This window comes from Macrotis lagotis, chromosome X (assembly GCF_037893015.1).
Source record: "Macrotis lagotis isolate mMagLag1 chromosome X, bilby.v1.9.chrom.fasta, whole genome shotgun sequence".
NCBI lineage: Eukaryota > Metazoa > Chordata > Mammalia > Peramelemorphia > Peramelidae > Macrotis > Macrotis lagotis.
Window position 1 is genome coordinate 395,930,996 of NC_133666.1, and position 24,946 is coordinate 395,955,941.

General features: G+C 33.2%; 1 long non-coding RNA gene across 1 annotated transcript in view; it reads right to left on the bottom strand.

The window, feature by feature from the left end:
• Window positions 1-24,946, bottom strand: part of LOC141498565 (uncharacterized) — a 63,563-nt gene that overhangs the window by 23,980 nt on the left and 14,637 nt on the right. The window contains exons 2-3 of the long non-coding RNA XR_012471688.1: window positions 15,827-15,990; window positions 1,296-1,350 (exon numbers count right to left, since the gene is read on the bottom strand). This is a non-coding gene — a long non-coding RNA (uncharacterized LOC141498565). The remainder of the gene's footprint in view (window positions 1-1,295; window positions 1,351-15,826; window positions 15,991-24,946) is intronic.

Below are 24,946 nucleotides of genomic sequence, written 5' to 3' on the forward strand. Positions count from 1 at the left end.
TACTTTTTGATACAGAAATACCACTATTAGGTTTGTATCCCAAAGAGATCATAAAAAGGGGAAATTACCCACATGTACAAAAAATATATTTATAGCAAGTCTTTTTGTGGTAGCAAAGGATTCGAAATTTCAGGAATGCTTATCACGTTGGGAATAACTAAACAAGTTGTAGTATATGAACACGTTGGAATGTTATTTTTCGATCTGAAACAATGAGCAGATGGATTTTAGAAAAACTAGAAAAAATTCACATGAACTGATGCTGAATGAAATGAGAAGAACCAGGAGAACACTATGCACAGTTACAGCAACATTTGTGAATGACAGTTCTTCTCATCACTACAATTGTCCAAGACAATTCCAAAAGACTCATGATAGAAAGAGAGGGAACAGATCAGAGTATTCCATTTCACTTTTTGTTTGTTTCTTTTTTCTTTCTCATATATCATGACTGATATGAAAATAGATTTAACATAACTGTATATGGATAGCCTCTATCAAATTACTTGCTGCCTTAGGGAGGGGAAAAGAAGGAAGAGAGAGAGGGAGAATATTTTGCAATGTAAAATTTTATAAAAATTAATGTCATAAACTATTTTACATATAATTGGGAAAATACTATTAAGATTTTAAAAACAGAAAACACAGGATATTTTCCTATATACAGGATTTGTAACTAGCAAAATATTAATAAAATAGATATTGTGAGAGATTGAAAGACCAGTCTAATCAGTTAGCATATCATGCCTACATGAGTTTTGAACAGAATGAGAAAGAAGACTGTAAATGGCACCTACAACTGTCAGTAATGATATGACTTCCTCTCCCCTAAAAGCCTCATATTCTTCAAGAAACTCTGAGATTTATGCCAATGGGTTGATTTCTTTTATATAATTTGTCTCCCCCAACCTCTGGAAACACTAAACCTAAAGCATGATTTAAAAATGAGTTAGAGAACTATATCCATTAAGAAAGAGAGCAAAAGAAAAATAGAAAAGACAAAAAGAGTCATAATAAAAGAATTTTGTTTTCAGGGTAGGAAAGACCACATGCCAGGATGAATTGCCAAATTTGTACAAAACATGTGAAAAATAAATACCATTAAATAGACCCTTGACCATGCCCAAATACTAAATGAGGCTATAGAGCCCACTGGCAGGCCAACTCTGCACAGCTGGGTTTCACAAACAGGAAGCAAAGGAAGCATCTGAAGTATATTCCCACAATGGACCACAGTCAGAGTGACCTCACTAAGCTTGGGTTGACCCCTCAATGTGAATAAAAAAAGATGTCACCTGTATAATCTTGGCATGAGATAATAATTCAAAAGTATTCTTTCAGGGTAGCTTCCTGTAAAATGAAAACAAATAAACAAAAGAGTTCTGAATATGTGACCATGGATTTTTACCAAAAGTAAATAAAATACAGCAAAGAAATGATAATAAAATGTTCCTCAGGATTGCAGGGGCAGTGATAACCCACAGTAATAAATCCCTTGGTATTAGTCATTCTCCTATAGTTAAGTCCAGTCTTCTCAACTATTAGAAGAAAAAAAGACATAATTTTATGATATGGACAATGATCTAAAATGCACACATGTAAAAAGTCCATGTCTGACATTGTTTGTTCCAAAAAAAAGGATTCGTTCTATCTAAAAATTATCTACTAAAATTCTCTTCCCTTCCCTATAAAAATTATTTTGTTCTAGACTTAGAATATCTTATGTGGTCTCATCAGATTTTATGATAATATGGATCCCATTAATGAAGTGGCTGTCCATTTGAATTAACAACGCATTGGACTGGAACCAACTGCCATATTTTAAGTAATTATAGCTTTGAATGGTATGAATTAAGTTACATTTGACCATTTCACAGAATTTATTATTCCTATTAATCAGGACTTAGTTCTGGGACAAAGTGATGGAGCTGGAGGAAAGAAGTCTTATTTTTACTCAAATTTTCATAGCATTTACTATTACATTGTATACCTCATTAAGGTATTTACTTCAAGTATCATACATATTTTATAGACAGAGAAATAGGTGCATATAAAGACCGAGTGGCAATAATAGCACTTATATAACTCTTTCAGGTTGCAAAGCACTTTACAAATATTATCTTCTTTGAGTCTAATAGTGACCTTAGGAGATAAGCATTATTTTTCCCCATTTTGTTGATGAGGAAACTGAAGCTGAGAGAAATTGCACAGCTACTAAGTGTTTGAGGCAACATTTAAATTTAGGTCTTCTTGACTCCAAGTCCTACATTCTATCCAATGCTACCTAACAGAGAGATAATTATATAGATAGAAATATAGATACATACATATATATATATATATATATATATATATACACACACATATATATATATATACTCAATTTTTAAAGCATGTTTTTACTATAATCTTGGAGGTAAATTGCACAAATATTATTATCTCCCATTTTATAGGTAGAGAGAATGGAGAGTGGAGTTCTGAGAAATTAAATGATTTATGTCAGACTACAAAACTTCTAAAGCCCTTACCTTAGACTTAAGCCTAGATTTCCTAATATGGAAGTCCTTTTGGTATTTCTGAAGTGCTCTGCTGATTTTGTATTAAGGTGCTGAATTGTTTGGATCTGAATGCTTCAGAAGTAATTTGCCATAATGGAAAGGGTACATAGAATCACTGAGGGTATTAAGGAAATGAAAAACTCTGCTTTTTTTTTCCTCTCTGGACTTAAATGAGATATGTCAAAATCTCACAGGTCATTAGTGTAGTAGGGCAATGAGTTAAGAATATGGCTATACTCTTTGCCAATTTTCTTTAAATAGTGTAAATAACACTAGGATAACGATATATTAGAACTGAGAGAACATTTACTCATAGAACATGGAAAAAGATTAGACTTAAAATTAGGGTTCAAGTCATATGTGAACCATTTTCTAGTTGTATTACCTTAAGAAAGTTTCTGAGGTTCTTTCACATATTCATTAAATAGGCACAATAGTCAGAGTACTTAAACTACATCTTTCAAGAGAATGGTAAATAAAAATGTTTTGTAAACTATAACATTTATAATTTTCTAGTATTGCTATTTATAATCATTTGACAAGGAAGTGAAAACCAAATAAAATTTAAAATTGTTCAAAATAAATCACACCAGTGGCAAGGTCACCTCAGGAGACCCGGGTCTCTAAAAATCCTAGGATCCTCAGGGATTATGTCATTTCACCATACTGTCTTGGGAATAGAGACGTTCAGCAAAAACTTACTATGTGCAAGGTACAATGTTAGGCAATTAGGGGGAGAGAGAGAGAGAGAGAGAGAGAGAGAGAGAGAGAGAGAGAGAGAGAGAGAGAATGATACACAGTCCTGACCTCAAGTAGTCCCTAGTCTTATATAAAAAGAGAATTACAAATAGCTATGATATAATATATGGAGGATTAGTATATAAGGGATGTAAAACAATCTTTTACTTATTCATAATTCAGCTATTGGGAAACTTCTTTGTGTGAAATGTGATCAATAATCAAGAAGTAAGCAAAATAAAGGGGTAAGGTATATTTCTCAATTTTTTCAGACTTTATTTCCTGAAATCACATTGCTGGTTATAAAAACATTACAATGCAGATTTATGACCAATTTACTTGCTTAAACATATTCATCTTGTTCACTGTAGTATCTTTGCCAAGAAAACCCCAAATGGATTCATGAAGAGTTGAACATAATTGAAAATGAGTGAAAAAGAAGATACACTGCAGCTTCTCAATACCCTTCTTAAAATTTGTTGTCCAGACTTAAACAATATATTTCGTATGTGGGCTGACCAGGACTGAGGATAGTGAGACTATCACCTTCTTATTCCTAGAAGAAAACCTGCCTGAGGCGGCTAGGTTGCGCAGTGGGTAGAGCACTTATCCTGGAGTCATGAGGACCTGAGTTCAAATCCGACCTCAGATACATAATAATTACCTAGCTGTGTGGCCTTGGGCAATCCACTTAACCCCATTCCCATGCAAAAACCTTAAAAAAAAGAAACACCAGCCTGAACACCTGTCTACTTGTGTTAGTTTACATGGCTATCATATCACACTATATAGCTAAATAGAACTTTCAATCACTTTAACCTTCTAAATATTTTTCTTATAAGCTGTTTGCTAACCATGCCCCTCCTACTTTGTTTTTGTGAAGCTGATTGTTTGAATCTAAGTGTTAGATTTTATATAACGCATAGTTTAGTTCTCCACGTTCTGGACCTAAATCAGCCAGAGTCAATCTTGGGGCATCCTCCCTCCAAACTTTATTTCCTTGAATTGCTTTGCTCTCACCCAGAGTTTCCTCTAAAAATTTCAAGATGCTATATATCTCGATTGTGTTTCTACATAGATGTGAGTAAAAGAGTTTTCCAGGTCCCTTGCATTAATCAATTCAAACCAAACTCAGGACAGTATTTATTGTACACCAAAGAAATTATAGAAAGCACTTAAGGAGCTCAAAATAACTCACAAATAATCAATATGGCTCTCTCCAGTGAATCTTACCACTGCCTAGGATTTTACAGTTCTGATTCACTGTACAGTTTCAACCTATTGAAAGTAAAATAAACTTGAGGTTACTTTCAGGCAAACTCTCAACATTATGGGAACTCTCCCTTTTATTATGGAAATTGGTGCTAATGCCCAAATTTATAATAATACCAAAAAAATTCAAACTTCTCTGAAAAGAGAAACACATTTTTAGAGTTGTTAGATAAACAATACTAAAAATTTCAGTGGGTTCCATTTTTGACCTATAAAAGAGTCAAAAAGTAATTCAAACATATATTATTGAATATTGAAGCTTTCTTAAAAAAATTAAGCTTAGGAATCCCTCAATATTACATTACATTCAAGCAAACTGTGGTATATGTATGTCATGGAATACTTATTGTTCTATTAGAAACCAGGAGGGACCGGATTTCAGGGATGCCTGGAGGGATTTGCATGAACTGATGCTGAGTGCGATGAGCAGAACCAGAAAACCACTGTATACCCTAACAGCAGCATGGGAGTGATGATCAACTTTGAAGGACTTGCTCTTTCCATCAGTGCAACAATGGGGAGTAATTTTGGGCTGTCTGCAAAGGAGAGTGCCATCTGTATCCAGTTAAGGAGCTGTGGAGTTTGAACAAAGTTCAAGGACTATTCCCTGTAATTTAGAAAAAAAAAGATATCTTATTGTCTGATCTTGTTACCTCTTAGAATTCTTGTCACCTCTTAGAGTTCTTGTCTCTTCTCTAAAGATATGATTTCTCTCTCATCACACCCAATTTGGATCAAGGTACAACATGGAAACAAAGTAAAGACTGACAGATTGCTTTCCCTGGGGGGGGGGGGGAAGATGGGAGGAATTGTAAAACTCAAATAATATCTTTAATAAAAATTAATTTAAAAAATTACATTACATTCATCTAGGGTAGTACTAGTAAATGTTGAACTGGTTCCCTGTGGTGGAAAAGGAAAATGATATATAGCCATAGCTATAATAATAGATATGCAAAGCAAAAAGTATTAACTTTTTGTCAATTAGTTTCTTAAGTCTAGAGAAGCAACAAAACTTATGAATCAAGCCCCAGTTTGTAACATTTGCCATTTTCCAAGGTGTAAATGCAAGCACTAAAAATTTAGTGATTAACTTTCTAGGGTCAATACAGTATCCCTGAATTAAACTTTAATCCAGAGAAACATATATAGATCCAACCTTATAGTATAAATTTAGGAGTTTAAAGAAGTAAACTACTTTTGCAGTTGATACACAACTCCACCTTAGACCTAATCTGTTAGAATAATTTAAGATAACACTACTATAGAATAAAAAGTCATTTGTTAAATGTTTAGAGAAAAGTTTTGGGGGAGGTGATAAAGTCAGGGATTCACCTGAGCTCTTTCCCAAACATCTCCAAACACCATTAAATAATGACTCTAAACAAATTCTGGTGAGGAAAAAGCCTCATAAAAAGAATGATTCAATTTTTCAGCCCAAGACAACTTTAGGAAATCAGAAGGAATGGTCTGTTGCACCAAGGTGAGAAAGGAGAGGAGAGCAGTGAAGGCCATGCTGGAGCAGAGAGATCACAGCAATCCAGGAGCAGGAAGATAGACAACTGGTCAGATGCAGCTTTGGCAATTTCCAGATCTCTCAGCCCAGAGACTGTCAAGAACAACCTGTCACACCAAGGTGTGAATGGAGCACAGTCCAACACAGATGTCAACAGCACAGATCTAACCCCAGGGAACCAGAAGCAGTCTTTGGGTGGGGGGGCATTGAATCAGCAGTAGCAGCTGCTTCTAGTCCTCTCAGTTCATAGACAGTAAAGGAATTGGAAAGAGATTACAGGAGTCTCTTCGCTGTCACTGACCAGAGTATTGCTGCTTTGCCCATATTCAGATCAGGGTCCCAGGTCTGGGTTGCAATCCTAGGAAGAGGATGAGCCGTGGCACAACAGAGAATGTGGGGCAGAGGCAGCAGGGGAACCCTCCTCATGGTTTCAAATCATAAAGCAGTACTTTTGGTCACCCTAAAAACCTCTCCTTAGATCATACGACCTTGGAAGAACTGAAAACTTGCAAGTGCTTAAGATACTAAAAGTATCTCAGAAAACAGCTGCAAAAAAGCCCCAAAGTTTGAGAAAACTGCATCCTATCTCAACAAATAGTTAAAAGAACATTAAAATCTGGAGAAATAAGCAAACAAATAAGGGAAAAAATTCTAACCAAAAATAGCTATTATGGTGATGAGGAAAGATCAAAACATGGACTCAAAAGAGGATAACAAAGTCAAAATTCCTACAATCAAAGGCTCCAAGAAAAATATGGATTGGATTCAGACCATGGAAGAACTCAAAAAAGAATTGGGTAAAATAAAAAAAAAGAATTATGAAAATCAAGTAAGAAAGGTACAGGAAAAATTGGGAAGAGAAATGAGAGTGAGGGACCTCTTGAGCCCATAGATTTCATTGAATCTCCAGATTCTGAGGATTTTCTCTGAACTTTCTACATGCAAGCCTTTTACTGACATATTAATGCTCATTTAGCATAGAAATATAAGGAAATTCATGACTTTCTCTGAGTAGAGAGGAACCTTCAGTTGTGCATCTATTAACTACTACCTTGTTATGTGAACTACACACAATTCTTTGCTTTCTGTCAGAAAGAAAACAGGAATAAAATGACATAACAAGTCATATTAGAGCGACTTTAAAAAGAGGGGCTATTGAGGAGAGGCAAGGGATAAAACAATAACGAAAAAACAGCAAGATCTGTCTGGCATCAGCTCCAAGGTCTTAGCTAGTGACAGATTCTTCATTATGAGTCAAATTAAAGAGTTTGTGGAGCATAGCATATCTGTAAGCCTGACACTAGCAGAAATGACAGTTTGCTGTAAAAAAAATGCTTTTAACATATTTCCAATGACAGCTAAATTTGAAAAGTGAAGCTTCTGTCTGCTTTGCTGACTGAATTTTAATGGTAATTTGATGGGTGATCACATTGTTCTTGGAGGTTGGATGGGAGTGAGACCAAGACATAAAGGAGGCTTGGGGATATTCTTTGAGTATTTTTAGATAATTTTTCACGTTTCCTGGGACTTCATTATGCAAAGCAATATTTTTTTCTATTTTTTAATTCATACTAATGAAAAATAATTGTAATTCTACCCAACAGGAGTAGTGAGTTGACATGCTGAAAAGGCTAGGTCTTTTCAAATAGTAGGATGGAACTACCTGGATTTGATGAGATCACTGGGATCACAGGCTATATTTTACAAAGAGGATCTTTGACTCCCACTAATGAGAAGCTTCTTGGGTCGATGATTAGCATTTTGCTGTCATTTTTCAGTTGTGTTCACCTTTGTGACCTCCATTTAGAGTTTTTTGGGCAAAGTTCCTGTAGTACTTTGCCATTTCCTTCTCCAGTTCATTTCACAGTGGAAACTGAGATAAATGTGGTTCAGTGACTTGCCCAGGGTAACAGTTAGTAAATATCTCAGACCAGATTTGAATTATCAAAGATGAGTCCTCCTGACTCCAGGTCCAGCTCTATCCATTGTGCCACTTAGTTGCCCCTAATGTAGCACATAACAGGCCATCAAATGAATTTTTAAAAATTTTAACATTTTTATTTAAAGTTTTGAGTTCCAAATTCTGTTCCCATATCCCTTCTACACCATGTAATATTAAACATTTTCCTATTTTTGTCATATTAGTCAATCTGAGAAGTGTGAGGTGGCACCTCAGAGTTGTATTGCTTAGCATTTCTCTAAGCAATAGTGATTTAGAGGTATTCTACAGATAGAAAAAAGGTAACAAAATTCACCTGGAAGAATAAAAAACAAGGATATCAAGAGAATCAATAACAAAAATGCAAAAGAAGGATATCTAGAGGTTCCAGTTCTCAAATTGTTTTAAAAGATTGTTTTTCATGCTGATAGATAGTTTTGATTTCTTTGTCTGAAAACTGCCTATTCATATCCTTGATGATTTAATGAGGAATGAATGATTTATATTCTTACACATTTGATGCATTTCTCTAATTATTTGAGAAATGAGGCCTTTGTCAAAAATATTTATGGTAAATTTTGCCCCATCATTATCTGCTTTTCTTATAATTTTGTTTGCATTGGTTTTGTTTTTGCAAAAAATATTTTAATTTTATATAATCTAAATTATTATAATTTATATTTTCTTTGGTGCTAAATTCTTCCCTTTTCCATAAATTTCACTGATAAACAATTCTATGCTCTCTTAATTTCTTTATGGTATTACCCTTTAGGTTTAAATTATATACTTATTTTGATCTTATCATTTCAGTCATAATTTTCTAGTTTTCCCACCAGTTTTTGTCAAATAATGAGTTTTTTGTTCTAAAAGCTTAGATTTTGGCATTTATCCTATTCTAGATTTTTATGGTCATTGACTATAATGCAATTTGTGCCTAATAAATTCCACACATCCACTATTATATTGCAAATTGTTTTGATAATTACTTTTCATGTCTTTTTATTACAGCTTGAGAACTGGAACATTTAGATGACCTTATTTTGCATTTTTGTTAATGATTCTCTTTATATCCTTGACTTTTTACTCTTCCAAGTCAATTGTGTTACTATTTTTTTCTATCTCTAGAAAATTATTTTTTAATAGTTTGGTATGACACTGAAGAAATAAATTAATTTTGGTAGAATCATCATTTTATTTTATTGGTTTGGCCTACTCATGAACAACTAAAATTTTCCAATTGGTTAAATCTAACTTGATTTGTGTGAAAAGTGTGCTATAGTTTAGTTCCTAGGTTTGTCTTAGTAGATATACTCCCAAGTATTTTATATTGTCTACAGTTACTTTAAATGGAATTTTTCTTTCTAGTTCTTGCTGAACTTTGTTGGTCATACAGAGAAGTACTGATTATGTGTATTGGTTTATCTATTATCCTTAAACTTTGTTAGAGTTGTTAATAATTTCAAGCAATGTTTTTAGTTGATTCTCTAGATTTTCTAAGTATAACATCATATCATCTGAAAAGAGTAGTAGTTTTATTTCTTCATTGCCTATTATAATTATTTTAATTTCTTTTTCATCTCTTATTTGAAAGCTAATATTTCTAGTATTAAAGAATAGTGGTGATAGTGGGTATCCCCGATTCACCCCAATTATATAGGTAAGACTTCCATCCTCATTATAGATAATGCTTGCTGATTGTTTTATACAAATATTACTTATCATTTTAAGGTAAATTCCATTTATTCCCATGTTCTTTACTGTTTTTAATAAGAATGGGTGCTAGCTTTGTCAAAGGCTTTTCACCACCTACTGCCATGATCACATTTTTTCTGTGGGTTTTGTGAGAGAGATGTACAATTTTCTTAATGTTAAACAAACCCTGCATTCCTGTTATAAATCTCATCTGGCTGTAGTATATGATCCTTGAGAAATAATGCTTGTATTCATTAGCTAAAATTTTATTCAAGATTTTTATATCATTATTCATTAGGAAAATCGGTGTATAATTTTCTTTCTCTGTTGTGCCTCTTCCTGGTTTTGGTATCTGTACCATATGTAGGTTGTAAAAGGAATTTGGTAGTACTCCTTTACCTATTTTTTCAAACAATTCATTTAGTATTAAAATTAATTGTTCTTTACATATTTTGTAGAATTCACTTGTCAATTCACCTTGTCCTGGGAATTTCATAGAAAGTTCATTGATAGCTTGTACATTTTCCTTTTCTAAGATTAAGTCATTTAAGTATTTTATTTCTTCTACTAATCTACTAATTTATATTTTTGTAAATATTCATCCGTTTCTTTAGATTGTCAAATTTGTTGTCATTTATTTGGTCAAAATAGCTCCTAATAATTGTTTCAATTTCCTCTTCATTGGTGGTGAATTCACTCCTTTCATTTTGAATACTATTAACTTGGTTTTCTTCTTTCCTTTGTAAAATTAAAATAACCAATGGCTTGTCTATTTTATTGCCTTTTTCTTAATACCAGCTTCAAGTTTTATTTATTTGTTCAAAGGTTCTATTACTTTCAATTTTATTAATCTCTCCTTTGATTTTCAGGATTTCCAATTTGGTATTTGATTGGAGATTTTTAATTTGTTCTTTTTCTAATTTTTTTAGTTGCATGCCCAATTCAGTGATTCATTTTTCTCTATTTTATTTATATAATCAATTAGAAATATAATTTTTCCCCCTAAATTCTATTTAGGTTGCATCCCTTAAATTTTGGTATGTGTCTCACTGTTGTCATTTTCTCTAAGCAAATTATTCATTGTTTCTATGATTCATTTTTTATCCACTTTTTAAAATTATTTAAATTGTATTTAATTTTAATCTTTCCATTGTCCATTATTGAATGTAATATTTATTGCATTATAATCTGAAAAGGATGCATTTACTATTTCTGCTTTTCCGCATTTGAGATTTTTATGACTTAATACATAATCAGATTTTGTGTATATCCCTTTCTATAACCATTCAATTTTCTCCAGTGTTCTATCATATGTAACTTTTGCACAATTTTATTTACCTCCTTAACTAATTCTTTCTTTATTATTTGATTGGATTTATCTGGTTCTGAGAACATAAAGTTGAGGTACTCTATTATTATAAAGTTGTTTTTTTTAATTTCCTCCTGTAACTCATTTAATTTACCCTTCAGAAATTTAGATGCTATACCATTTGATATATATATATGTTTTGTATCACTATGGCTTCATTTTCTTTGTGGTCTTTCAGCAAAATAGTTTGTTCTCTTATCTTTCTTAATTAGATCTATTTTTGCTTTTTGCTTTTCCAAGGTCATTATTTCTATCTCTGATATTTTTGCTTTAACCTATTTTGATTTTTTTAATGTACACTATCTCCTTTCATTGTATAGACTTTGAGGACAAGTTCACCACATTTACATTTGTAGTTATGATAACTGTGTATTTCCTTCAAGCCAATTTTAGCATGTTTATCCCTTTTTCTCTTACCCCCTACCCCCTTCTCATAAGGATTTTACTCCCAATCATTACCTTCCCCAATATATCCTCCCTTTTATTGTCTCTTCCCCTCTTCCTATTATCCTCATTCCTTTTTACTTCCTTATAGGGCAATATTGATTTCTGTATCAAACTAAGTGCTTGTTATTCCTTCTTTGAATCACTTTTGATGATAGTAAGATTTGCTTTACCCCTTCCCCTGTATCTTGTTCTTCCTTATAATAGCTCCTTCTTTCCTCTTTATGGCAAATAATTTTTCCTATTCAATCTCTTATTTTTCTTCCAGTACAATTTTCTCATCTCTTTATTTTGATTTTGGGATATCATGCCATCAAAGTCATCTTATATCCATATCCTCCATCTATATATCCTTCTTCTAATTGCTCTCATAATAGTAAAGTTGTTAAGAATTACAAATATTATTTTGCCATATAGAAGTAGAAACAGTTTATGTGATACATGTATGTGATGGAACACTATTGTTCTATTAGAAACCAGGAGGGATGGAAATTCAGGAAAGCCTGGAAGGATTTGCATGAACTGATGCTGAGTGAGATGAGCAGAACCAGAATATTGTATACCCTAACAGAAACATGGGGGTGATGATGAACTTTAATGGACTTGCTCATTTCATCAGTGAAATAAATAATCAGGCACAATTTGGGGGTTTCTGTGATGCAGAATATCATCTGTATCCAGAGAAAGAATTGTGGAGTTTAAACAAAAAACAAAGACTATTACCTTTAATTTTAAAAAAAAGTTATTTTATTATGTAATTTTGCTATCTCTTATATTTTCTTTTTCTTCCTTAAGGGTATGATTTCTTCTCCTCAAATTCAACTTAGATCAAGGTATAACATGGAAACAATGTAAAGACTAACAGACTGCCTTCTGTGGGGAGTGGAGGGGGGGAGCAAGAGTGGGAGAAATTGTAAAATTCAAAAGAAATAAAAAAGAAATATAAACAGTTCATCTTTAATTTCTTATTTTTCCTCTTTCTTGTTTCTTTTTTTTACCATTTTTATGCTTCAATTTGAGCAATGAAATTTTAGATATTTTTTTAAATTCAGTTTTAGTCTTTTAATTAGAAATGCTTGAAAGTCCACTATTTTCTTAAATGCCCTGAAATATTTTATTCAGTTTTGCTCAATAGGGGATTCTTAGTTGTAATTCTAACTCTTTTGCCTTCTTATATATATAATATTATAAGTCACCATTTCTTTAATTTGGAAGCTGCAAAATCCTGTAGCTTCATATTTATAATGTTTCTTTTTTGGTGCTTACAATATTTTCTCCTTGTTCTATGAGTTCTGAGATTTGGCTATGATGTTCCTGGGAATTTTCATTTGGGGATTTTTTCAGGTGATGATCAATAAGTTCTTTATATTGCTATTTTGCCCCCTGCTTCTAATAAATTAGGACAATCTCATGATTTCTTGAAAGATGACCAGGTTTTTTAATTTAATCATCATCCAACAATTCTTATATTATCTTTCCTGGATATATTTCTAGGTCAATTGTTTTTCCAATGAGAAATTCATATTTTCTTCTGTTTTTGAAATTTTGTTTTGGTTTTATTATACCTTTATGTCTCATGGAGTTATTAATTTCTACTTGTTGAATTTTAATTTTAAGGATATGACTTCTCTAGTTTTGTCCTTCCTTTTCCATTTCAGCAATTCTAGATTTTAAGCCATTATTTTCTTCTGAAAAAATTTTTACATATATTTCCAATGTTATTGCTTTCTTCATGAGCCTTGCATTACTCTCATTTCCTTTTCCATTTTATTTCTATTTCTTTAATTTGCTTTTTTCCAAATCTTTTTAAGTTCTTCCAGGAATTCTTTTGGCCTTAGATCAAATTACATTTTTCTTTGGAATTTCACATGTAGCCATTTTGACATTATTGTCCTCTTCTGATGTTATGCCTTTATCCTCCATATCACTATAATAACTTTCTATTATTAATAATCTCTTTTTTGGTTGTTTTTATTATTTTTCCATTTTTTGTGACTTGGTGTTTTGATGTGAAAGTTAACTTTGGTCCTGCACTGTCTCAAGCATTTGGTACTCAGTCTCTGAGTCTTACTGCAATCTTTCATTGGATTAACAGGCTTAGCTGTTAGCTTTCACTGGAGTGTAGGTTTCTCTTCTAGCTGGTACTGAAGGATGGGTTCTCTCTTTTGGGTTCCTATGGGTATAGGGTTTAACTGCTGGCCTGCTCCAGGAATAGGGCCTTGCTGTTGTGTTGCTATGGTAACAGTCTTTCTGATGACTGTCCTAGAGGATGGATCTTGAGGCTAGTCAGATCCAGGGATAATGCTTTACTGGGTCTTTCTGCTGATAGGCCCCTGGGGATGAGGTCTTGAAACTAGCTACCCCTAGGTTGGAGCTTCACTTTTGACTCAACAACGAGATAAAGACCTCCCTCATAGTTTTTGCTGAAACCTTGATGTCCTGCACAGACTGCTCATTTACCTACGAGGCTGCTATTTTGCAGAGGGGTAGAGTCTTACTGAAGAATTGGCCTAGGTTTGGACCCTTGCAGAAGTACCCTGAAATGGGGCTGGCTGCTACTGCTGCTCTTGGACCTCATTCCATTTTCACCCCAGTGAGACTGACCTTTCCTACTGTGCTGGCAATCTGATCCCCTCTTCTTGGTCAGTTCTGAGATATTTTTTCCTAGTTGTTTAGAAAGGAATTTGGGAGGACTTCAGAGGATTCCTTCCTCAATCTACTATCTTGGTATCAAAAGTAAAATCAACTTTTAATAAGAAATTCAGTTGGTAGGGAAAAACACCAAGACACCATCCTATGGCAGTAGCTGTAAGGACCAGTTTTCTGAAGAATACCCCAGGAGTATTACTCCAGAGTAAAGGCAACCCATCATCTGATGGTTTCCTATTTTAACTGATTATTTTTACTAACATGTTCCTAATTTGATAAAAATGTTACTTTCTAGTATGCTCCAGTTCACTACTTTGAATAAATTTATTTAGCTCTAGCCTACTGTGACTATATATGAAACACAATGGTAGTGTCTGTATTAGACTGAGTTTTGTTAGGGATGAAACTAGTACTGTCTAACTATTTTATACAATTTAATTATAGAGTCCCATGATAGATGAAAGATATGTAACTAAGTTGTACAGTAACAAACTCAAAAAGCTAATAGGATTTGATATCGTTAAACAATCATTTTCCAATCTGTTTTGTTTTAAGTCAGTAGCAATCCACATTTTTAATACTGAAGGTATTCCATTGAAATTATGGTTACAGTGGCTTTTGGTTAAGATATTTTACTTCAAAATATCATAGAATATCAAATATTTTCACATCAGTCCCCTCACTTTTCAAATGAAGAAAAAAATTGTGATCCAATCAAAAACTTCAAACTAACACTTAATTGTCTACTATAAACAAGACACTTTAGTAAGTTTTGGATATGTAAAGACAAAATGAAAGAGTTCATGCCCTTACAAAACTTAGTTTCTGCAACATAAAAGATGAGTATGAATATAATTTTTAAAATTATTCTGAACTTAACACATACTTAATTGTAATTTTCATATAAAAAGAGGAAAAAGAGGAATATCCATGATCCTATAAATCTCTATTATGAACAATTGCTTTTCTTTGTAATATGTTCAATGTGTAACTTTCAAATCTATCCTGTTTCTCAGTGTTTCTTTCTTACCTTCCTTCTATTCTCTTCTTTGTATTTTAATTGCTTCAGTGATCTGCTTTTCTTTCATTTTTCTTTCCTTTTTTTAGCAATGTAATCACTCTCCCCCCACCATATAACATCTTTTATCTCTATTGAGAGAAAAAGAAAAACCTTTATAATAAATAAGCATAATCAAGTAAAACAAACTCATATATTGATCATCCCAGAAGGTATATGATATGTTCTATACCTGGTGTTTATTACCTCTCTATTCAAGGTGGGTGCCCTGCTTCATCTTTGGTCCCTCAGAATTAAGACTGATAACGGTACTAATAAGGGTTCTTAAAATAAAATCTTTTTAAATTTTATTTTTTGATTTATTTAAAATACTGTTATATAAATTGTTCTAATGCTGTTCGCTTCATCCTATATCACTTCATAAATGTCTTCCCAGGTTTCTCTGAAATTGCCCCATTCATCATTTCAGATGATGCAGTGAATAGAGCCCTGGCCTTAGAGTCAGGAGGTCAGCAGTTCAAATCCAGCCTCAGATACTTGTTATGTACTAGCTTGTGACCTTGGGCAAGTCACTTAACCCTGATTGCCTCACATCCAGTTGTCCTGATTCATATCTGACCACTGAACTTACCTGAGATCATGGTCTTCTTCAAGAATAAGGCAAGAGAGGCAGCTAAGTGGTGCAGTGAAGAGAGCACATCCCTGGAGTCAGGAGGATCTGAGTGCAAATCCGGCCTCAGACACTAAATAATTACCTAGCTGTGTGACCTTGGGCAAGTCGCTTAACTCCATTGCCTTGCCAAAAAGAAAAAAAAAAAACAAGCATCAATGAACATACTTTTGGTTACAATTCTTTGGAGTGTATATAAATATACATATGTGTGTATATGAATATATATATATATATAAACATATGTACATAAACATAGACATATATAAACACACTTTTTTAACATTTTTGCAACATTGGTCCCTTCCTTTGATCTCTTTATGGGGTAAGTCTAGTACTCATATCCTTAAGTTAATAATTTAAGGAAGAAGGAAAGAGCATTACAAACTAAGAGGATCAGAAAATGATTGAACCTTGAAAGAGGTTAGGAATTCTAAGAGATGAAGGTGAGAAATGACAACGTTCCAATTATATATTACAGATAGGGCAGAGAAGTGGAGGCAAATAATAGATTATAAATTTTGGTAAACAATAGGTAAGCCAATTGAGCTGAAACACAACGTCAGCAAAAAAGGAACTGGTCCAAAAATAGGAAAATCAGCAGCAAACTAGGTGGTGTAGAGTGGATAGAGTACTGGCTCTGGGGTCAGGAGGGCCTGAGTTCAAATCCTGCCTCAGACATTTAATAATTACCTAATTGTGTGACCTTGGGCAAGTCATTTAACCCAATTGCCTTGCAAAAACAAAACAAAAAAATTGAAAATGAAAGAACTAGAATTCAAGCCTTCTTTCTCTAAGTCCAGCACTCTTAGCTCTCTACCCTATAACTTCCTAAGTTGTTTGCAGGTGTCCCTCCACATGGATTGCTTCATTCCTATACCTCAATAAGCAGTCTTTATGAGTTGTTAGGGGTCCGAAACATTTTTTTTCTAGTAGTCAATGTTCTACACTTAACAAGACTAGGAGCAGTTGAGTGGTGCAGTGGATAGAGCATCAGCCCTAGAGTCGGGAGTGCCTGAGTTCAAGTCCAGCCTCAGACATTTAGTAATTACCTAGCTGTGTGGCCCTGGGAAAGCCACTTAACCCCACTACCTAGCAAAAAAAAAAAATTTTAATTTAAAAAAAAAATTAAACTTAGCAAGGCTGGTCTGCAAATGACAAGTACACTACAGTCTCTATTATTCAAAGGTTGGTAAAACTGAGTAGAACCTCCCAGAATTCTCAAACCACTCAAAGATTCCAGGGTTTTATCCATGGAACCTTTCAGCATATTTTACAAAGCGCTTAAAAATATTCATCCAGAAAGTTGAGATGGTAACTGTACCTATTCAAGGAAAAATTCAATTCATTAGAAAGTGGTTGACTACTTGGAAAGGAGTGTTAAAAGGGACAGTGCTGTCTCAGAACTAATGAGATGCAATTTTCATGTCAGCAGCTAATAATGTATGTTAACAATAATGAATCTTGACATTTCTTTGCTGGTGTTACCAGAGAATTTTGCTTAGAGAACAGCAACTCAATTCAACTAGCTTTCATCAAGAAAGAATATGCTACAATGTTTCTAAAAATAATAATAATAGCTGACATGGACACAGGGATTTGAAAAGCACTTTGCATACATTATCTGATTCAATTTTCACACAACAACCTTATGAGGTAGAAATTATATCTTTCATGCATCCATATTTTACATATGAGGAATAGATTTAAAGAGAGGAAGTGGCTTGCCCAAGGTATCCCAATGGAATTCTTATTCAGCTCCATTGACTTCAAATCTATTCTTCCTTTTTTTTTTCTTTTGAGACTACCTCTATCTCCCTATTACCAGGCTGAAATATAGTATGAATCCTCTCATAGGTTTTATTCTACTGAAATTGACCTGGCAACTTTAATTTGCTTTGTTTTGTTTTGTTTTGTTTTTTTCAGGTGTGCCACTTCACCCCTTCTAAAGCAGACAGCTGGTGCACCATTCCAACTGGCTCATCATATTAGTAACTGACTTAGTAAGGAAATCATATCTGCAACTCAGAATTCTCAAATTCAAACAAAATGTTCCACCTTCAGTCTCCTTAGTGGCAGGGATGCCAAAAAGTATGCTTTTCACATTCCTATCTTCCAACATTTTTATTATAACAGAGCAAAATGAACAAAAGCCAGTTTTATGTTGCCAAGTTTGTCTTTGATGATGCTTATGAGACTTCTATATTTCAATAGATTATCTCAGAATTTTAAGTTCGGAAGTGTATCAGAAGCCATCCTATCCAGCCATGTACTTGAACAAGTGATCTTTCTTTAAAAACCTTGAGGGGCAGGGAGGAACCACACTATCACCTGAAGCAGAATTTTCTTAGAAACCCATTAGGCACACTTTCCCCCCAAAATTAAAAATTGGTTGATAAATATTTAAGTACCTATTGTGTAACATCAGACAGTGTGCTAAGTAATAGCAGATGCAAAAAGAGGTATATATAACAAATTTATAATCAGATATGGCAGACAATATGCAGCAAATACATACAAAGCAAGCTATATTTAGGGTAAATAGGAAATAAGAGGGAAAAGAGGTTTGAGAAGGCCTTCTTATAAAAAGATGTAATTTTAGCTGAGACTTAAAGAAGTCAGAGAATTTAATAGTTATAGTGAAGGAGAGAGAGCATTCCAAATATAGGGATATTGTCAGTGAAAATTCCCAGAGTGAAGATGGAGAGTCTTACTCAAAAAATAAGCAGAAGGCTACACACAGAGTTTGAAGTATATGTGTTAAGATGTAAGGTACAGGGAGACTGGAAAGGTAGGTGGTGGCTAGGTTTTGAAGAGCACTGAATGACAAATTGAGTGTTTTATATTTGTTCTTGAAGGCAGTCGGGAACTACTGGACTTTATTGAGTAGGAAAATGACCTAATTGGACCTATTACTAAATTAGGTCAATATATAGAAGACTAAGTACAGAGACATGACTTTCATGGCAACCTGGAGTTCAAGAAAGTTAACTTTTGCCAGAATACTGTTCCTTATGCTACCACCACATAATGATAGTATGCCACAATATTTTGGACAAGGCATCAAAATACATGGTTTCCCTGAGGTTCTCATGATAATTTCTTTTTTTCTTTTTTGCTCAAGCTTATCTAACGATTATAAATAAAATTTTATAGCATTTCTCACTCAAGATTCTTCTATTAAAGCATTTCAATTAGCAGAGTTATGTTAATTTTCTGTGCACTTGTTTGCATTGTCTGTTTACTTCCTGCATGTAAACAAAATACTATACATAAACTATTGGATTCCAGAGTGTTCAGACTAGTAGCCATGCCAATTTTTTTCTGATGAGCTTGGCCTGTAATTCAGAAACTGAAAGCAAACACTGGACTGAGAAACTTAAGGGTCTTATCGGGAGGGTTTCATCTCTCTTCTTTTTTTTCCTGGATGAATACTTTGCATAGGACTAAGATTTGTCCAAATATTGTTCCTTTGTATCTTGTTTTCCACAAACAATAAAAAAGACACTCTTTGTTTATTGACTGTAAATTATAATTACTGTACTGCTTTGGTTATTCTCCCTGTCAAAATTCTTGTGTATTCCTGATCTAGTTTAACATAAAACAAGTATTCAGAAAAGCATCCTTATCACAAATGATATGTAACACAAATCTCAATTGAGGCTTGAAATTTAACAATCACCTTGGAAATTCTGCTCTGTAACAAACTACGTGTAGATTCGGAGCTACTCACATCCCAAGGTTGCACCTTGGGATCTTCTCCTGGATAAGTAGGAAACATCCCTTTCAAAAGAACCCAGTCTATTTAAATCTAGTTTTTACTATGAAGATATCTCTGCATGAAAATATCTCCTGAAACTAGACATCTTTGACACCAGGGAAGCACTTTCTAAATTGAAATGTTGAAATAATTACTTAATGCTTGAGTAAAATTTTTTAATAATATAATAAATATTTTATCTCTTTCCCAATTATATACAACAATAGTAGTTTCTATCAATCATTTTTTGTAAAGTTTTGAATTTACAGTTTTTCTCCTCCCCTAAACAGAAGGCAATCTGATAACCTTCACATTTTTTTCCATGATATGGATTAATCAAAATTGAATGTGCTGAGAGCAAAAAACTTATCCTTGAAGAAGAAATAAAATATTAGAGTTAGCAAAATTATGTAGTACATAAGACAGCTTTTTTAAAAAAAAATTGAAGATAATAATCTTTGCTCTTTGTTTAAATTCCACAGTTCTTTCTCTGGATACAGATGGTATTCTCTATCACAGATACCCTAAAATTGTCCCTGATTTTTGTACTGCTGGAGTGAGAAAGTCCATTAAAGTTGATTATCATCCCCACACTGCTGTTAGGTTGTACAATGTTTTGGTTTTTCTCATCGCATTCAGCATCAATTCACACAAGTTTTTCCATGATTCTTTGAAATCCCATCCTTCATGGTTTCTAAGTGAACAAGAGTATTCCATCACATACATATAACACTGTTTGTTCAGCCATTCCCCAATTGATGGACATCCCCTTGATTTCCCCATCTTTGCCATTACAGATACAGTTGCTATGAATATTTTTGTACAAATGATATTTTTAGCCTTTTTCATGATTTCGTCAGGATATAGACCCAGTAGTAGTATTGCTGGACCACAGGGTATGCATATTTTTATTGTCCTTTGGGCATAATTCCAAATTGCTCTCCAGAAAGGTTGGACCAATTCACAGCTCCACCAACAGTGCATTAGTGTTCCAGATCTCCTACATCCCTTCCAGCATTGATCATTTTCCTTTCAGGTCATATTGGTCAATCTGAAAGGTGTGAGATGGTACTTCAGAGATGCTTTAATTTGCATTTCTCTAACCAGTGATGATTAAGAGCAATTTTTCTTGACTATAGAATAGCTTTGACTTCCTCATTTGAAAATTGCTTAGGACCATTTGTCAATTGGGGGATAGCTTGTTTTTGATTTACATACACACACACACACAAGCACAGACACACACACACACACACACACACACACACACATATATAAATTTCTCAGTTCTCTATGTATTTTAGAAATGAGTCCTTTCTCAGAAACTTAGTTGTAAAAATTATTTCCCAATTTACATTTCTTTTGATCTTGATTAGAGTGGTTTTGTTTGTGCAAAAGCTTTGTAATTAATGTAATCAAAATTGTCCAGTTTGTTTTTTTATAATTTCTCTTATCATTTCCTTAGTCAAAAACTGCTCCCCTTTCCATAGGTCTGACAGGTAAACTATTCCTTGTTCTCCTAGTTTGCTTATAATAATAATATTGTCTTAAATGTCTAAATCCTGCATCCATTTTGCTCTTATTTTGGTATAGAGTGTGAGATGTTGGTCTAATCCAAGTTTCTACCATACTATCTTCCAGTTTTCCCAGCAGGTTTTATCAAAGACAATTCTTTTCCCAGAAATTGGACACTGAATTTATCAAACAGCAGATTATTATACTCATTTCCTGCTGTCTCTTTTGCAGCTATCTATTCCATTCCATTTCTTAGCCATTAGCAGACAGCTTTGATGACGATACTTTATAATATAATCTTAAACCTGCTGAGGTGAAGTCACATTCTGCTGCATTTTTTATTAAAAACCTTGATATGCTTGACTTTTTGTTTCTCCATATGAATTTAGTTACAGTTTTCTCTAAATCACTAAAGTAAATTTTTGGAAATGTGATTGGAATTGGAACTACCAATTGATTGGAACTACTAAATAAGGTAGTTTAATTTAGGTAGAATTGTGTTTTTTATTAGTCAATCCATGAGCAGTTGATATTTGCTCAGATCTGATTTTATCTGGGTAAAAAGTATTTCACAGTTATTTTCAAAGAGTTTCTGAGTCTGCCTTGGCAGGTAGATTCCCAAGTATTTTATGTTGTCTGAAGTTATTTTAAAATGGTATTTCTCTTTCTATCTCTTGGCTGCTGTGTCTTTATTGGTAATATACATATATATATATATATATATATATATATATATATATATATATATATATATAAATGCTAAAGATTTATGTGGGTTTATTTTACATCCTATGATTTTGCAAAATTTGCTAATTGTTTCCAGTAGATTTTTAGATAATTTTTAGGGTTCTCTAGGTATACCATCATGTTATCTACAAAGAGTGAGAGTTTTGTCTCTTCTTTCCCAATTCTAATTCCTTCAGTTTCTTTTTCTTCTCTTAATGTTGAAGCTAACATTTCTGATACAATATTGAACAGTGGTGTTGATAATGGGCATCCTTGTTTCTTCCCCCAGATCTTATTGGGAATGCCTCTAGCCTATCCCCATTGCATATAATGCTTGTTGATGGTTTCAAATAGGTACTGTTTATCATTCTAAGGAGCAATCCATTTATTCTTATTCTTTGTAGTGTTTTTAGTAGGAATGGGTGTTCTATTTTGTCAGAGGCTTTTTTAGCATCTATTGAGATAATCATATGATTTCTATTAGGTTTGTTATTAATATAATCAATTATGCTGACAATTTTCCTACTATGGAACCAGTCCTGCCTTCCTTAAATAAATCCTACTTGGTCATAGTATATTATCCTAGTGATAACTTACCATATTCACTTTGCAAAGATTTTAAGATTTTTACATTCATATTTATTAGGGAAATTAGTCTAAACTTTTCTTTCTTTATTTTTACTCTTCCTGGTATAGAATCAGTAGCATGTTGGTGTCACAGAAGGAAATAAGCAGAGTTCTGTCTTCACCTACTTTTCTGAATCTTTTATATAGAATTTGAAACAATTGTTCTGTAAATGATTGATAGAATTCACTTGTGAACCTAATTGGACCCAAAAATTTTTTCTAAGTATGTTCATTGATGGCTTGATGAATTTCTTTTTCCTGAGATAGGGTTATTTATGTTTTTAATTTCCTCTTCATTTAACCATGGTAACGTATATTGCTGTAAATATACATCCATTTGACTTAGATTATCAAATTTATTGGCATACAGTTGTGCAAAATAGTTCCAAATTATTACTTTAATTTTCTCTTCATTAGTGGTAAGTTCACATTTTTTCATTTTTGATAGTAATTGGCTTTCTTATTTCTTTTTTTAATCAAATAAATCAAAGGTATATCTATGTTATTGGGGTTTTTCAGAAAATCAACTCTTGGTTTTATTTATTAATTCAATAGTTTTCTTGTTTTCAGTTTTATTACTTTTTCTTTTTCTTTTTAGAATTTCTAATTTAATATTTAATTAGGGGGGGTTAATTTGTTCTTTCTCTAAGTTTCTTAGTGGCATGCTTTCCTTTTTCTCTATTTTACTCATGTAAAGATTTAGCGATATATAATATATCCCCCTAATAACTGCTTTGACTGTATCCCATAAATTTTGATATGTCTCATTATTGTCATTATCAAGAATGAAATCATTAATTCTAAATGTAATTTTTTGTTTGATTCACTCATTCTTTAAACTGAGGTTAATTAGTTAGCAATTAGTTTTAGATATATCTCTCCATGACCTATTATTGGATGTTATTTTTATTGCATTTTGGTCTGAAAAATATTCACTATTTCTGCTTTTCTGCATTTGATTATAAGCTTTTTATGCCTTAGTAAATGGTCAATTTTTGTGGATGTGACATGCACTGCAGAAAAAAAGGTATAATTCCTTCCTATCTCCATTCAATTTTCTCCAAAGTTCTATCATGTCTAGATTTTCTAGAATTTTATTTATCTCCTTAACTTTCTTCTTGTTTATTTTATGGTTAGATTTATTTAATTCTGAGAGAGGAAGGTTGAGGTCTCCCACCAGTAAAGTTTTGCTGTCTATGTCTTTCTGTAACTCATTCAGCTTCTCCTGTTAACAATTTGGTGCATATACATTTAATATTAAAGTTACTTAATTATCTAGTACCTTTTAGGAGGATATAGTTTCCTTACTTTTCTCTTTTAATAAGATCTATTTTTTGCAGCTGCTTTGTCTGAGATAAGGTTTACTACTCCTGCCTTTTTCACTTCAGCTGAAACAATAATATATTCTGCCCCAACCTTTAACCTTTACTCTGTATGTATCTCTATGCTCCAAATGAGTTTCTTGTTAGCAGCATATTCTAGGATTCTGGATTTGTTTGTTTTTTTTTAATCAATACATATTTTAATGCTCAGTGACTTCAGAGAAAAGGTAACACAAAGTAAGATAGGGAAAAAAATAAGACAAATTTTAAAGAAGTCAAAGGATTGTAGAGTACAGGAAGTCTATAATGCCTTTCTTTTTATTTGTTTGTTTTTGGTTTTGGGGGGGTTTTAAGGTTTATTTCATAGCAAATGGGGTTAAGTGACTTGCCCAAGGCCACACAGCTAGGTAATTATTAAGTGTCTGAGACCAGATTTGAACCCAGGTATTCCTGACTCCAGGGCCTGTGCTTTATCCTCTGTGCCACCTAGCCACCCCTGTTTGTTTGCTTTTGAATTTTACAGTTTTCCCCCTAATCTAGCTTCCCCACCCCACTCCCCACAGAAGGCAGTCTGTTAGTCTTTACATTGTTTCCATGCTATACCTCTATCTAAGTTGAATGTGTCAACAGAGAGAAAGTATATCCTTAAGGGAAAAAAAATAAAATATAAGAGATAGCAAAATTACAAAATAAGATAACTATTTTTAATTAAAGGTAGTAGTCTTTCATCTTTGTTCAAACTCCACAATTATTTTTCTGGATATAGATGGTATTCTCTATCGTAGATACCCCCAAATTGTCCCTGATTTTTGAACTGATGGAATGAGCAAGTCCATTAAGATGGATCACCAATCCCATGTTGCTATTATTCTGCTCATCTTGCTCAGGATCAGTTCATGCAAATCCTTCCAGGCTTCTCTGAATTTCCATCCCTCCTGATTTCTAATAGAATAATAAGTGTTCCATATCAGAATGTTTTCAGCCATTCCCCAATTGATGGACATTCACTCAATTTCCAATTCTTTGGTACCACAAACAGAGCTGCTGTGAATAGTTTTGTACAAGTGCTGTTTTTACCCTTTTTTCATGATCTCTTCAGGGTATAGACCCAGGAGTGGGTCAAAGAGTATG